The 16538-nt window shown below is 29.7% G+C and overlaps 1 long non-coding RNA gene across 2 annotated transcripts; it reads right to left on the bottom strand.

Moving 5' to 3' along the window:
• Nucleotides 1-213: 213 nt before the first annotated feature.
• Nucleotides 214-11215, bottom strand: LOC127700082 (uncharacterized). 2 transcript variants are annotated; one of them, XR_007981421.1, is made up of 6 exons: nt 11153-11215; nt 10161-10224; nt 5339-6931; nt 3886-3955; nt 3578-3628; nt 214-3224 (listed from the first exon to the last, which is right to left on the bottom strand). It is a non-coding gene; the product is annotated as an uncharacterized LOC127700082 (long non-coding RNA). The 2 variants fall into 2 exon arrangements; XR_007981422.1 differs by lacking the exons at nt 10161-10224; nt 11153-11215 and adding an exon at nt 7594-7651.
• Between the last annotated feature and the right edge of the window lie 5323 nt (nt 11216-16538).

Here is a 16538-nt window from a genome sequence, read left to right as displayed (position 1 = left end):
CTACCACTAGTTGTTTTCTTTAACTTGAACTTATCACAATCAAATACATTGTTGAAGCTGCTGCTTATGGAAAAAGCATGCCCAAGTCTTGCTTTTTCAACTTCGTCCATACCATACAATAAATCAGCTGTGTGTTACCCTTGACCACAGAAACCTCTTCCCCCTTTATTTGTCATTCAGACTCAAATAAAATATAAGATAGGTTTTCTCCATTAAATTTTTATTTACCTCTTTCATTCATATCATTATCATGCATCATAATATAAAATACCCAAATGAAACCAGACCCATTCTGCTCCATCAAGTGTGTACAAATACCAAAGAAATTGTAATAATAATAAGTTTTTAGTCCCTTTATAAGTAAAAGGAGGAAAAGGATCTGCATCATGGGTAAGGTATCATTGGTTAAATATTACAATTATACAAAATAACTGACAGCGCTGAGGATTCTTTTTAGTTTCTTGATACCAGTTCCCAGACTAGCTGTTTAAATAGAATTTAGAAAATCAATTCTGTTCTGAGATACATGTCTTAAATTTTAATATCCTTAGGTCTTAAAGGAATATTTTTTTTGCTCAATATTAAACTTGGTGCTTTCCAATACTTTTAAATACCAAACTTAAAATAAATTTATATAATTCCATAAAATATACGAATCCTCAGTTTGTCACATAGGAAGAGGCATTTACAAATATAACAAGGAATACAATATTGGTAAATACTAAGATAAAAAATGCATAAAAATACATGAATCAAATTCATTTATGAGGTGTACTCAATTTATTTACCGGGTTATTTAAATAAACTAATATTGTGATCTGTGCAAAAATTATTAGATCACCAAGGAAATAGTTAACTGCATTTCATTAAACATTTATAACCCCAAGCTCTTATATTGTATATAAAGTTTCTTTATAATTCCTCCCAATTTCTAACCAAAGTCAATTCTTTATATCAAAGTAGGATAGTTATTTAACAATACATGTATGATATAAATATTTTTTTTTATTATTTTCTTAGAACCAGAACTTTTTGCCCAGGAAGTAATAATTAATTATTTCATATAAAATAAAAAGAGGAGATATGATTGCCAACGAGACAACTCTGCACCAGAGACCAAATGACATAGAATTTAACAACTATCAGTCACCTACAGCCTTCAACCATGAGCAAAACCCATACCCACAGTCCATATCCTTTAGGAAATGTGCCATAGTCAGCAAGTATATCATCTGTTTGCTCATCCGTCTACAACTTCCAATCACAATTAAAAGGATTGAATTGTTTTTGCCTAAACTTTCAAATAATCTTCAGTATCTGTTGGCATGATTGTGTATATTTTTTTCACATCCAAAGGTTCCCCAATCGAAGAATGGACTTTTCCATTTATAAAATTTTATTACTCATATTGAAGGATAGGTTGGTTCAGCTGATAAGAACATAGATTTAATTAGAGCAAGTTTCTGCATAATTTTATAAATCTTGTAATTTGGTCAATCTTCAACGACCACTTCAATATTTATGTTCATTCATTTTTCTATTTTATCCACTAAGAAGAGTTAAAAGCAAAATAAATGTCTGATCTCATTATGTAAATTTATATTTTGAATTGCATGTATAATCAAAATATATAAACCCAATCATACTAAGGCTTGGTATAACAAGATTTGACAGTAAAAACAAATAAAATCACATAAAAACCACTAAAATCAGATAAAACCAGATAAAACACAAATCTTGTTATAGCAAAGCCTTATAAAATTAACATTAAAGCTACAGTGGTAATATATATATCAGTGTGAACCCCAAATTTATTTTGAATTTAAGTCATTAAAATTTTGTCATAATGAGATCCAACTACTAAAAACATGATTAAAAACAAATATATTTGAACCAACCTAGCTATCCTTCACATGATAAAATGGTGGTATGAGAAGCTTCTTTCCCTTTTTTTTCAAATCCTTAGGAGGTCCATTCATTACAATTGAGAACCCCAAAATTTCATTATAATAAAATAAAATACACACAGCCATTAGATACAGAAGATAATCTGAAAGTTTAAATGAAAACCTTCCAATAGTTTATAAGCTGTGGGTGGATGAGAGATGATGATTGACAAACAGACAGACAAATCTTCTTTAATAACCTTTTTATGCTCAACATGAGTACAGATGGGCATGGGATTTGGTCCTGCCCTAGGTCATATCAAAGAACTGAAAATTGGTATTTGATGCTCCCCTGTTAAGCATTCAGCAATTAGGAGTAGGAGCAAAGACTGGTCAGCTGGAAGTCAGAATAATGTGTTCAGGTAGGGTTAGATGTCTTTTGCAGACTTTTACATTATGAACTAGCACATTAAAAAAATCTTGCATTTTTAATTATCCATCCATCCTTCAAAATCAAAACTTCTTTTACAGGATCCTGGTTATACATGTGTAGGGGGGAGGTAATTGTTTAGAAGCTGAGTACAAGCCTCAAAAATCAAACATTAAAATATAAATAATCATAAATTAGAAAAAATATAGAAATCAATCACACAAAAATGAGAAAATATGACAAACTGCAAAAACTATGTAATTATTTTCACTTGAGTGGCCTCAGATGCTGAATAATGCATTTATAATATATAAACAAAACCAATAAATAAAACTGACAGCCATTAATTTGTATGAATGTAAAGAATGCAGAGTCAAAACAAACCATCTAACTAAACATTTTTATTTCTAGTTCATATTGCACCAAAAACTCAGTACTTAAATTGTTTAATAGGGGATTTGTTTTATTCCCTTTTAGTGTTTGGCCATCAAAGTCCTACTTAATAGGTTTCTAACCAGAAAAAATCATTTCACAAAGGACATATAATTCTTAACCAGTGTACATAACTAAAAAATATATGTAAACTGAAGCAAGTCTTATGGGTATCTTGTGAAACCATACATCAGCTATTACCTTTGGGACCTCTCAAATAACAATAATTTCACAGTTTTTTTATATTTCTTCAATCACAAAACAATAATTGAATGGAAGAAAAAATAATGAAATAAATATTTACAATTTGAATAATAAAGCATTAAAAATTAATTGCATTTATAATTCATTCTGCTTATAAGACAAATATCTGCTGATTTTTTTACAAAAGATAGCAACAGTTCATCCAATGGTTTGCAGGATTGTAGTCTGAGGATTTTACCATACAAGGAAGGCAGCAACAGCAACTCTTTCGACTGAAAAAGAAACAAAGTTAAATTTCAATTGTTGATTCTTAATTTTAAGATAATCTAACGGGAATAAAGAAACAGACATCAGAGTATGTTAAACAATTTGTTTATTACTTATATTGATTACTCAAAAATATATAGTATCAAAAATATCCGATTTTATTATCTCCCCTTCATATATCTTCTTCAGATCTAGTATCTGCTTTAAAGGGTACATTATTTTAAAATGAAAAGATTGAATACTGATTTTTTTTAATTGTAAATTAAAAAAAAATATATATATTGAAATCTTTTTAGTGACATTCATCACACTATAACATAAACACATTAAAGTTGTATGTTGATGAATAAGTTCTTACCTTATAACAGCTTTATCCCAGCAAGTAATCCAATGGAAACCTGATGCTAACCTGGAATATAAAAGTAGTCAGTTATACTAAACTTTCCTAAAAAAAATTATTACACATGTACTAAATTTAAAATTGCACTAGGATAACAAAAAATCATGGAAAAAATATTTGGTATTCTGAATTATAAACTCAGCTTTATATTTACCAAAAAAATTCAACCGGTATCTCATCAGTGTAAAATTATTTTTTTGGTACTAAAGAACCATATAAAATTGATTTCAAATATTATATTACTAAAAAGATGCTCGATTACCTACCAACATGTTAACAATATCAGACATCCAAGTCTTACTCCCAACACCATGAAAACATCATCATTATAACAACCTAAATATAAAAAAAATAAAAAAAATAATTACTTGTTTTACAGATCAATCTGTCTCTAAGAAGACTAACAAAATAATGCTATGTTTCATTTATTAAAACCTGTTATACATTATCATCTTCACTATATAAACTTTAAACTGCTAGAGATAGAAATTGACCTTGTGCAAGTGCACGTATATGTATAAGACAATGATTTTGGAATATTCAATTACAAAATCGGATGGTTTTTTTCTCTTTTGATGGTTCTTAAAATCATTTTCATAACAGCGTAGACAACCCCAATACTTATGTTGGTAATAATACTAACTCAATTACTGTAAATTCAGAAACTATTGCAATGTTTTTATTATTGCGAAAAATGCAACATGGTTGTATTGGCAATAATTTAAACTAGCATTTTGAAATTTTTTATATGAATTAAACAGGATTTTTCTCAATATCGCAAAAATTAAAATCGTATTTAGTCTAAAATTACAAAATCGCAATTAATGAATGGTTATTATTTATTTTGAATTTATTGAACCATAAAATTAATTTTTGACTCTTCACATTGAATAATCCGCAAAGAACTTTTTATATTATTTATATTAACCATAACGTACACGGATGTTGGCATATGAATGTATAACGTTAGAGTGGGCGTGTTGCCTTAAAAATTGACAACATTGAAAATAAAAGTAATACTTTTAACCAATCAGAAGACAGTAAATACACCAAATTTATTTATTAATAATTGCACACAATAATTTCTGAATTTACAGTACCTTTAACTTGTTTGCCATTGGCTATCGATAACAGTGATTTTACGCTCACTCAGTCTGTCAGAGGCCTTTCAATAGGCATATAAATAGAATAAAAGAGCAAAGTACATGTAGGCACAAGAGAAAAAAAAAGAAAATAATTATTCAACATTTAAATCAACACACAAGGTTTAGTCCTCTGCTAGTAATTCGTACTATTTGATGTAGGCATTTAGAACCTTTGGCGACCCGAGTTTAAATGTCTATAACACATTCAATGTGACAAGTGGGTGTTACAGACAAACTTTCACCTTATCTGACCCAGTCAATAGATAACATAAGAGCGCCAAGAAATCATCTTGTCTACGCTTTTATGAAAATGATTCTATATCAATTCAATATACAAACAGTTACAGACTTTGCATAAAAATTTGTTCGACCCAAATTAGTTTACAAATTCATTGATAATAACTTGCATACAGTTGGTTTCTATCCAACACAGCTCACTCTATACCAGACAAAAACAAATGTAAGACTAGATACTCTAAAAATCAAACACTGATAGAAAAGAACCCTTAAAAAATAATGTTAAATGCCTATATATATATTATTACCATAAAATTTGTGGAATATATAAACTTACCACATATTTTTCATGGTAAAGCATCAGACTTGGTGAAGATTAAATTGACCATCTCCCTTAGAGCTGCTCTCCCGGCTGACAAGGTGGCTCTCCTCATCATCTTAACATCTTTTTTTTTTAAATATAGTTTTATACATTAAATATATCAGATGCATTTCCAATAAATCCCCTTTCTTGAAAATTTCAGCAAATCAATTGTTAATGACCCAAGATTTCTACCACCCTGCATACTTATTATCTAGAGCTCTGCTTACATTTATTTTTTTTTATTACAGAGCTCTAAATAATAGTCAATATTAGCTAGTATACATCTGATATTAAAAAAAAATGTACAAACATGAATATCCAAGTAGATGAAAATCCTAACATTGAGGGAATTTCAAGTATGTGGAGTTAAACAGGGGTATAATAAATTGCCTCCCTTTGACCCAAACTTCACCCTGTTCGGACTCCACATCCTTGTTATATTAAACAAAATAAATAAAATAGTACAATTAAAATTAAAAAATAGATTGATAACAAAAATCTAACACATTTCGATAAAGTATTTCGTACTGATCGACTTATGGTGGCAGAGTGGTCCTATAAGTAGTTCAACTACTGTATCACTAGCCTGTCAACACTGAGAACCCTCACATGAAATGTGTAACTTCATTCTTAATTTGACTAGGGTTTGCCCGTTTCCCTGATGAAGGTGATGTTTTCACCAGGCACTCTGGCTGTCTCCACAAATAAAAATTTACAGTCAAAATTATAGTAAATCATGTTAAAGTGGTGTTTAACACCAAAAATCAACCAATCCAATTTCAACAAGATGTTCTTCAACTATGCCATTTGTAAAATTATTCTTTAAAAAATATCACCTTGGTTACAAACCAAAATCAGCTAAAAATGACAAAAAAAGTGCAAAAAATATATTTCTAACTTCTTAACTTCGTAAATTCCTCTGCATTAGAGCACCCTTGTCACATATCTTAAAGATATTAAAATTAACATGAAAGAAAAGGTTGTAAGGGGATATATTTACTGCAGATCATTATTCATCTTTTTAGTTTACACTAGCGAGGCATTTGCTATGGTAAGGTATTTTGAAACGTTGCTAAAAAAAAACAAAAATAATTAAAATTTTTGCTAAAAAATTTAGTGGGAATATTCACATCGGCAGATTTAATTGCATTAACTACATGTATAAAGTAACTTGTAAAATTTGAAAGTATCTCAAATCCTAAAATAACAAAAAGATGGCAAAAATATGTACATTACAATTTGCAAAAAAAAAATACATTTCAATAATTGAACATTTTTTTTTCTTTTTTCTTTCTTTTTCTTTTAGATTATCCATTCTTAAACTGCTGGAAGTGTTTTGACTAGACATGAGTATAAACGGAAAATAGAAAGAATTTTTGTAATGTCAAATACAAGTTAACCAACAACTTCCAATCTTGTTGAAAATGGAGAATCTTTACATTTTTTTTTTTTTTTTTTTTGTAAAAAAATTATAAACATTTTCTCAAGCATACACAAAAATAGTCTGAATTACATTCTTTACTGTTGCAATTATATCACACAACCATTTTATGCAGCCACAGTTATCTGAAAAAGAAATATACATTACTCATGAACATTGAAATAATATTTAATGCAAAACAATTATAATTAACTGAGCATTACAATTATAATGTATAGAACATTTCTTTTTCTTTGTTATAAAGTGATTTGTTGACATAAATTTTAAAGTACCAGTATTTCTTTGCAATAAAAGGATGAAAAACAAGTCATTGGCTGATGTCTTGACAAATATCTTTTTAACATTGATTTATAGCTATAATAGTATATCAGGCTATTAACATACTTGATTGAATTTTTTAACATTTAGTCATGTTGAACCTTTATAGCTAACTATACAATATAGGTTTTGCTCATTGTTGAAGGCATAGGGTGACATTTAGTTGCATCCACATCATTTGGTCTCTGGTTGATAGCTGTCTCATTGGCATACATACCACACTTACATATTTTCATATATGTTGTCAACAAACATTGTAGATAACAAATAAACAAATCCGAAGATTTCGCATTATACATTATACTTTTTGACTTCCCTTATATATCTTTATATCTCCTTCTAAATTGTTTATTCAACTATAAGTAAAGAAGACATTAATATGTAAGATTTACATCTGTGCCTAACAAAAATCTTGGGCTTTAAAATGCTCTTGGATGAAAAGTTCATAAATCTATGTATTGATTCTTACCATGAAAGTCAGCTCCAATGCCCACTCCCAGCTTCAATCCTTACAGACAAGCTGTGATGCTAATATGAAATATAAAATGATAATTCATTAATAAAACCCTGTAACTCAGAAACGTAAAATCTAAAATTTATAAAAATCGAAAGGGAGCTCATGTCAATAGATATAAACAATTCACCAAAGTTTTATGCAAATTGGTTAAAGTGTTTTTTAGTTAATGTCCGACATGTTGACGACAGACGGACGGACACAATTTACCATAATACGTCCCGTAAACGGGCGTAAAAAACTGTTTAAAAGGTTCTTTGTTGGTATTATGTATGTATATTGAATAGATTGAATGTTTGGTTGTTGGTTGCTTAAGGTCCAGTGGCAAATCATTAAATAGAAATAGTCTTAAATGTGTTATATATGTCAAGAACATATGGATGAGATAGCAATCCAACAAACCAACACATTTTTATGTAAACAATTCAGATCCTAAACTTTACTCTTATTTGGTTACTGATATAAAAATAAGAGTAGATTCCTGTAAAAAATCTTTTAAGCGTTCAAATCTTGTTTTTCCATAAAATATTTATAATACATTTGAGTTTTCCAAAACAGGACTAACATACTGGTACATACCTTTGTATTAGCTGTATAAGACCACCAAGTCTTATTCCCACACCATGAAAACATGTCTCAGAAAGAACCTGAAATGAAATTATAATCAACAAATTATACATTTTGTAAATCAATTTGTGTGTTACCGATAACCTAAAATTTACTTAATATTGTTCTGATTTCTTATTGCAGGTAGACAATTGTATAAAATCTTTTTTTTTTAAATCAATATAAAAGATAGAAAAGTAAAAAAACATCAGATTTAAATTTAACTGCACAAATAATATCTGAATATTTTACAAAGTTATCTCCCATTGAATGCAAAATCGTGTTTTAAATTGTACTGGTCTTTTCTTGAAGTTTAATGACTATTTTTAGTATTTACTATTGATATTTCAATAGAAAATCTTGTTCATGTATCTTGTATCTTTAAATACTAAACTGGTAAATTAATTCATCAATGGTGTTTTAAGTGCAATATTTCAGAAGGGTCTGTTATCTTAAAAGATCTGGCTAAAATAAACTTGCTTTTTATATTTTCATGGTAAAGAGTCAAGACTTGGTTGAAGATTTAAATGACCATCTTCCTAAGAGCTGCTATCCTGGCTGACAAGGTGGTTCTTCTCAATATCTTATTGTCAATCTATGTTGTGTCCATTTGTTTTTAGAAAATAAAGTAACATACATAAAAGATATCAGATGCACTTTCAATTAATAAACTTTTAGAAAAATTTCACGTAATTATTTTAAGCGACACATAATTTTTCCCACTCTAAATTTCTATTATCTAGAAAACATCTGATATGTAAAAAAGTGCATAAATGTGAGTATCCAAGTAAATAAAAATCTAACATTGAGGGAATTTCAAGTATTTGAAGTTAAACACAGGATAATAAATTATCTCCCTTTGACCTAAATTTCACCCTGTTAGAACTCCACATCTTTGTTATATATAACAAAAAAACATAAATAGTGTATACCGGTAATCAAAATAAAAAAATAATTAAATTACAAAAATTCAACACATTTCAATAACATATATATTTAGTGCGGATGGAGTAATGGTGGCTGAATGGTCAAAGTAGTTCAACTACTGTATCACTAGCCGCTCAACACTCTGAACCCTCACATTGTAGGTGTGTTTAACATCAATCTTAATTGACTAGAGTTGCCAGTTTCTCTGTTGAAGGGGATGTTTTCACCAGGCTGTCTCCACAAATAAAAACTGGCAGCCAAGATATAGCAAATCATGCTGAAAGTGGTGTTAAATACCAAAAATCAATCAATTTACTTTCATCAAGATATTCTTCAACTATGCTTCTTGTAAAATATTCTTAAAATAATATACCCTTCGTTATAAACTCAGGTAAAAATGACACAAAGGTGAAAAAAATAAATTACAATTTGCAAAAATAAAAAACATTTTTTTCTATTTCTTTTTTTTTTAGATTCTCCATTCTTAAACTACTGGAAGTGTTTTGCCTAGACATGAGTATGAACAGAAAATAGAAAGTAATTTTTGAAATTTCAAAGACCTATTAACCTACAACTTCTAATCTTGTTGAAAATGGAGAACCTGTACATAATCTTTTTTTTCTTTTTGTAAAAATTATAAACATTTTCTCAAACATACACAAAAATAGTCTGAATTACATTCTTTACTGTTACAGTAAAATCGCATAGCCCTTTTATGCAGCCACAGTTACCTGAAAAAGAAATATACAGATTTAAACGTAATTGTCAAAATCTGAAAATTGAAACAATATCAAATGCAAAATAATAAATAACTGGTCATTATAATCATGATTCATAAAACCTTTCTCTTACTTTGTTTAAAAGTGATTTGCTGATATATTTTTTGAACTACCCGTCTTTATTAGCAGAAAAGGATGAAAAACAAGTCAATGGTAGATGTCTAACATATTTCTTTTTTTACATATTGTTTTTTTTGTATTGGTTCTTACCATAAAAGTCAGCTCCAATGCCCACTCCCAGCTTCAATCTTTACAGACAAGCTGTGATGATAACCTGAAAAATAAAATGATTAGTCATTCAAGATTGTTTAAAAGGATCATTTTTGATATACTGTATGTATATTCCATATTTTGAATGATTGATTCATTTGATTGTTGGTTGCTAAAAAATGTCCAGTGGCAAATTAAATGAAAGAACCTTAGTGAGTGGCTCACATACCCCACATTGAATCATAATTTCCTGTCAATATGCACATCTACATAGTATGTCCTTATTATCTACACAGTTTCATGAAATTCTGTTGTGAGGTTTGAGAGGAGTTGCGATGACAAAAGGTTGCAGTAGGATATTGGGCAAATAAGTTCAAAGGGGCGTAACTCCTGGAAAAAAAATTGAATCGTAATTTCCTGTCGATATGCACATCTACGTAGTATGTCCTTATTATCTGAAAAGGTTTCATGAAATTCTGTTGTGTGGTTTGAGAGGAGTTGCGATGACAAACTGTTGCAGTAGTACATTCAACTAAATAAGTTCAAAGGGGCGTAACTCCTAAAAGAATTGAATCGTAATTTCCTGTGGATATGCACAACTACATAGTATGTCCCTATTATCTAAAAAGGTTTCGTGAAATTCTGTTGTGTGGTTTGAGAGGAGTTGCGATGACAAGAAACAGGACTGACGGACTGACGGACAGACAGACGGACGGACAGACGGGTCAAAAACATTATACCCTACGCAACTTGTTGCGTGGGGTATAATAAAAGTCTATAAATATGTAATAGAAGTTGAGAACAGCAAACCAGCATCCCAACAAACTTTTACATAATCAAATCAGATAATTAAATCTACTCCTTTAAAGGCAATTAAAGAAAGCAAAGACTTCTTACCAAACTCCTACAAACCTTAGAGAACATGCTATTTCCAAATACATTTTATAATACTTTTTCTTTTTTCAAAACAGGACTAACATACTGGTACATACCTTCGTATTAGCTGTATTAGACCACCAAGTCTTATTCCCACACCATGAAAACATATCACAGAAGAACCTAAAAAGAATTAAAAAAGACACATTATATATTTTACAAATCGATTTCAGATCTCTATAAATATAAAGTCACTATATAATGTTCTGATTTCTTACAAAATGTACACAATAGTATCAACACAAGTTTGTAAGATAAACTGTTGACAGAGATGTCTTGCCTAGCAGCGGAAAATGAAAAACATCTGATGATTAGCAACATTGCTAATTAATTCGATAATTTGTTAGTAATGCAAATAAATACAAAATGTCATTGATCTATAGCAAGGAGTAACTATTAACCTGACTAAACAGAAAACTTGACATAATAAAAATAAAACAAAGTCAAAGGTTTTTGTTTGGAATTTAACTGCACAAAAGTGATGTGCAAATTTAACAGTTATATCCCATTGAATGAACAAATCTTGCTGTTAATTGTACTTGTCTCCCCTTGAAGTTTTAAATATTTTGATCGAAAATCTTGTTCAAGAAAATGGTAACTTAAATTATAAAACTTATTAAAATTAATACATCAATGGTGTTTTGCATGCAGAAGATCAGAAGGGTGCTGGCGTGTTGTCTTAATATGCACTTCTTGTCGAATATTTCTAGAAAATGTATACAAATATTTGGCTTAATTAAACTTGCCTTCTTAATTTCTTGGTAAAGCCTCAGACTTGGTTGAAGATTTATTTGACCATTTTCCTTGGAGCTGCTATCCTGGCTGCTTTCAAAGGTTTTCCATCATAGTTTTTTATGCTAATCAGTCCACTGAATCCATTTTATCTAAGTAATGAAATGTCCTTTCCATTGTACATTATAAAATGTACAATAGTCACCAGAATGTTCCAAGGCATCTCACATTATTTTTCCAATCATGGAAACTGAAGAAATTCTCAATTTAAAATACAAATAATTTATTAAGTTCATTTAAAAAGTACTGTAAAAATACCAGACATGCTTTTAAACAGGTAACTTGTATTTTGATAATTTACGAAATATATTCTGTACCCCACAATTTCTTCCACCAGGCCTCTACAATAACTTTTTTTCCAACTTGTCCAGTACAGTACATACCAAAACTTACTTGTCCGAATGAAATTGTAACTTGTCCAACAAACATCTTAATAATAACCTTTTTTGCATTTTAAGTTGATTCAAGGAACAAAGTGAATTAAAACAATAGAACAGAATTTGATTTATATCTTTTGAAATACCTTTTAAAAATATGAGTCGAGAACAACTGAATCTAGTCATGTCACAGGACTTAGGTTCTAGTTTTCGTCAATGCCAAAGTCTCATCAGACTCTACACATGAGGCACCGTCTGATAGGCCTGTCAATTTCCACTCATTGGATTTGTATCCTGGTTTTTTAAGTTGAAAAAAGTTTATTCAAATTCAATCAATAAAAAAAAGAAGATGAGGTTTGATTGCCAATGAGACAACTCTCTGCAAGAGACCAAATGACACAGAAATTAATAACTATAGGTCACCGTATTGCAAGTATTGTTTTTTTCTTCTATATATGATCAAATATGAATTGGGAATTTTATGGTAAATAATTTCTTCATTTTTATTTAAAAAATATTTTTGTTAAAAAAATTACGGTATTGTATTTATTATAAAGCAACAGAATAAGGTAGGAAAACCAGGTACTGATTTGTCTTGGTCCCGAAATGTCTCCTGTCTCCTGTGTTCCCAAACTGTCTATTAATCATGTCTATTAAATATGTCTCCTAGGTACCAAACTTGTCTATTAAACTTGGAGCCAAATCGTTTCCGAGCTGGTGACGAACTGTCTTGTAAAGTTACCTATCTACAAAGCATCGCTGATTCGGATCAGTAAGACTGGTTTCCGAGAATAGTATGTCTTTTACCTGTTAAAAAGTACCTGACAAAGAACCAGTTTTAAATTATCGATTTCAAGTAAACATGTCAAATTAGTACTTGTGTTTATCTTCTTTTCTTGTGTTTTGTTTATAATTTCTTTGTTCATCAAAGTTGGATTAAATTTATTTTCTGCATAATAATTTAACTTGTCCCGTCGGACAAGTTTGATATAGCTTTTACTTGTCCGACCTTTTTTTCCTCTGGTACCGGACAATCGGACAAGCGTTATTGTCGAGCCCTGTCCACTCATTAAAAGTATATTTTAGAACTATGTTTACATTGTTTTTATTTACAGAGCTCTAGATAATAGCTTTTATATAAGTTACCAGACATCTGATATGAAAATACTTATACAAATGTAAGAAAAAAAGTACAGTGTAGTAATAGTATACTAAACACATAAAAATCAACATTTTTAAAATATTTTGAAGCATAGTTTAATAAAAAATATCTCATTTTCAAGGTTTACTACTTATGTACATAGTAGTCATGTATAGTCCCAAAATTTGTAAAAGCCTCTATAGATTTGCAAACTCTCTGTGAATTCCAAAAGATATGGGTTAAAAACTATTTATTTTACCTTTGATGAAAAATTACTTAGTTCCCAAGTCAGGAAAAAAATTATCAAACAATTCCATAGTACCAAGTGGACAACTTAAATATTTGTACAATCATTGTGTGAAGTTAAAAAGATTGAGATTGAAAACTGCAGGAGTTGATTACACAAAATCAGTACCATCTTTGAAAATTTTGGAAAACAATCATCAAGATCAGAATTAAGGGAAAAATGGGGGGAAATTCCTCAAACAATTTCATATAAGCAGGTACACAACTTCAAAATGTACACAATTATTCTGTGAAGTTTCAGTGGCACAAGAAAAAGAAGCTGAAATGAAAAAATACAAATATGATGCAAAATGATATTACATGTATCAAGTATGAAATCTTTAGATTTAATAAAAAAAATTTAGAAAGAAAAAATTAAGAACTCAAAGAAATGATATAAATACTGATTCTTTATAATAAAAATTAATTTTAATACTAAATAATTTAAATAAATTTCAAAACTCAAATGGCACGTAATACTTCAATAAAATAGATTTTTACTTTTTACTTTAGTTTTATACTTGAAAGAAAAATAGTAGAAAAATTTACAATTGAAAAAGTAAATTTTTTTGTTCCCAGATTTTTTATGATAGCATTTTTGATTGGTTATATCAAAATTTGTTTTATGTAAGATTACTTCCAATGACTTTTGTCAGAAAAAAAGGAAAATCACTGATATCTTGACAATAATAGACTGAGGCAAGGTTACTGCACTCTCCGGAATCATTGGTTCCTTAAATTGATAATAAAGAACCAGAAGCAGCCAATATACAGACTTACAGGAATCAGCTCTTTTTTGCTACCGGGAAAAGAAAACGGATTACCAGTTAAATCTAAAATAGTCTGGTTATCTTTAACTCTTTTAGTGATTAAATCCCCAAAGTCTGAAACAGGGTCTAATATAAATCTAAAACTGCTTGGTTAACAGAACTGATTGTATGCTATTGCTGAGGCAAAAATAATCATTTATATAATGCCTACCCATGTTAAAATTACAATAAAGTATAGCTTGCAACAATTATTTCTTAATTATTATGGACTAATGGAAAACTCCTTTGAACTAATGAGGCTCAAGTTGGATCCCTGTTAAAGAGTCAAGCTCTTAGATTACTCTTTGTCTGGCCATGAGTTTCAAAAAGGATCCAATGAAGAATAGCTGCAGTCAGTTATTGATAATTGGGTTTTACTTATTTTATTATTTTAAAGTATTTTATGATGGCAAGTGCTTTACCTATATTGTAATTACCAAATTTGAAAAAGATAGAATGATTTGATACCAAGATGCAAATTAATTTATGTTGTAATTCAAACGGTATGATATAGGGTTAAGATCACTCCAATACCTTTTTCAATAAAAGATCTAAATTGTATAAAATGAGCTATATTTCAACAAACTTATGATTTGAAATTTGAAATTTTTGTGTTGTACAATCTACTCCTTTTCATGTACACATGATAAATAGAATAAAATTGACCAGTTTTCAGCTCCTTTTTTGTGATCTTGAAATGATCCTGCTCACTGTCAATACTTTTGATTGCAAAAAAGAAAAATTGTTTCAAGAAGCTGGACAAAATTATCCTTTAATATATTGATCACAGAATGGCTTGGGAAGTTAAAAAGATTAATTTTCTATTAAACAGGAAATTTTTACAAAGAAATGCTTAAACTCAAGACAATTTAATTTTACAAATTACGATGAGCAATTGTTAAATGGGACTAACAAGTAAAATTAAAACATTAACCCTTTCACCGATAGCTGCCCAGACAGAAGCTACTCTGGGACGATGGCTTCCCTGGCTACTATTACTCAAGTGGGAGATCTTCATAATAAATGTCAATAAAAACTTGTCTGTAGTTATTTGTGTCTTTATTTCATTCACTAACACCATGTGCACAGTTTTGTTCATGTTTTGATAATTTTTTCTTTAAAGAATATTAAAATTTTCAAATTTTCGGCATTACCTAGGTGAAATTCTCAAAATTCTGCTCTTTGACCCAAAATCGTAATTTTTTAACCCAAAACGGCAAAATTTTGAAAAATTTAATGAGGCTGTACAAATTCCTTACACTGAACGATGTCCATTCCAAGTGTTTTGTACATAAAACGACATTTTATGTCAAAAAAGTATACTAGTTTGGCTTCAATTCTTCCATATTCTTTCATAAAAAAATGTTCCCTCATTTCAAATTCTCGTAAATTCCGTAAATTTCCTCTGATTTTGACACGGTTTTCAACAAACAGAAGCGCCATGTTTACACTTTTATCCGGGTATTCAACACTGTTACTGTTACTGGTAATTTCCTCCTCTCTCAGGAGCACTCCCAAAGGGATACATAAATTTTAAGATATAGTCTATATAAAACAAAGAAGCGTGAACCGGGACTCATCGGCGAAAGGGTTATACCAGTTGTCAATTATGGTCTCATAATAATGAAGTTATCATTAAATCTCTGGAATCTGTGGATGAAAACCTAGTGTTGAAGGTGAGAGTTGAAAATTAACCCAAGGTTGAGAAGCTTGAGGCAAAGGGAGATAATTACTGTCAGATATCGGGATTGATAAGTTAGATAACTCTTCACTTGGAGATGATGATAGTTTCAGATAACTCAAAATGAAGTTTTTAGGGTATTGGAAATCATTATAAATTTCGTTGGTCATCTCAATGAGATTGATTTTCTCCCTTGAGCCGGTACCGCGAAAGTGAGAAAAACAATCAAGTTGAGATGACCAATAATAATCTGTTTATCACTATTTTGCTTATGACGACGTTGAAATTTACATTGACAATGGCACGTGCCGCAATAGTTTCTAGAGATACTTTCCATATCTTTCTACTATGCTGAGA

This window comes from Mytilus californianus, unplaced genomic scaffold (genome assembly GCF_021869535.1).
Source record: "Mytilus californianus isolate M0D057914Y unplaced genomic scaffold, xbMytCali1.0.p SCAF_48, whole genome shotgun sequence".
NCBI classification, from domain to species: Eukaryota; Metazoa; Mollusca; class Bivalvia; order Mytilida; family Mytilidae; genus Mytilus; species Mytilus californianus.
The sequence above is the reverse complement of the archived record's forward strand: the minus strand, read 5'-3'. Positions and strand labels throughout refer to the sequence as shown.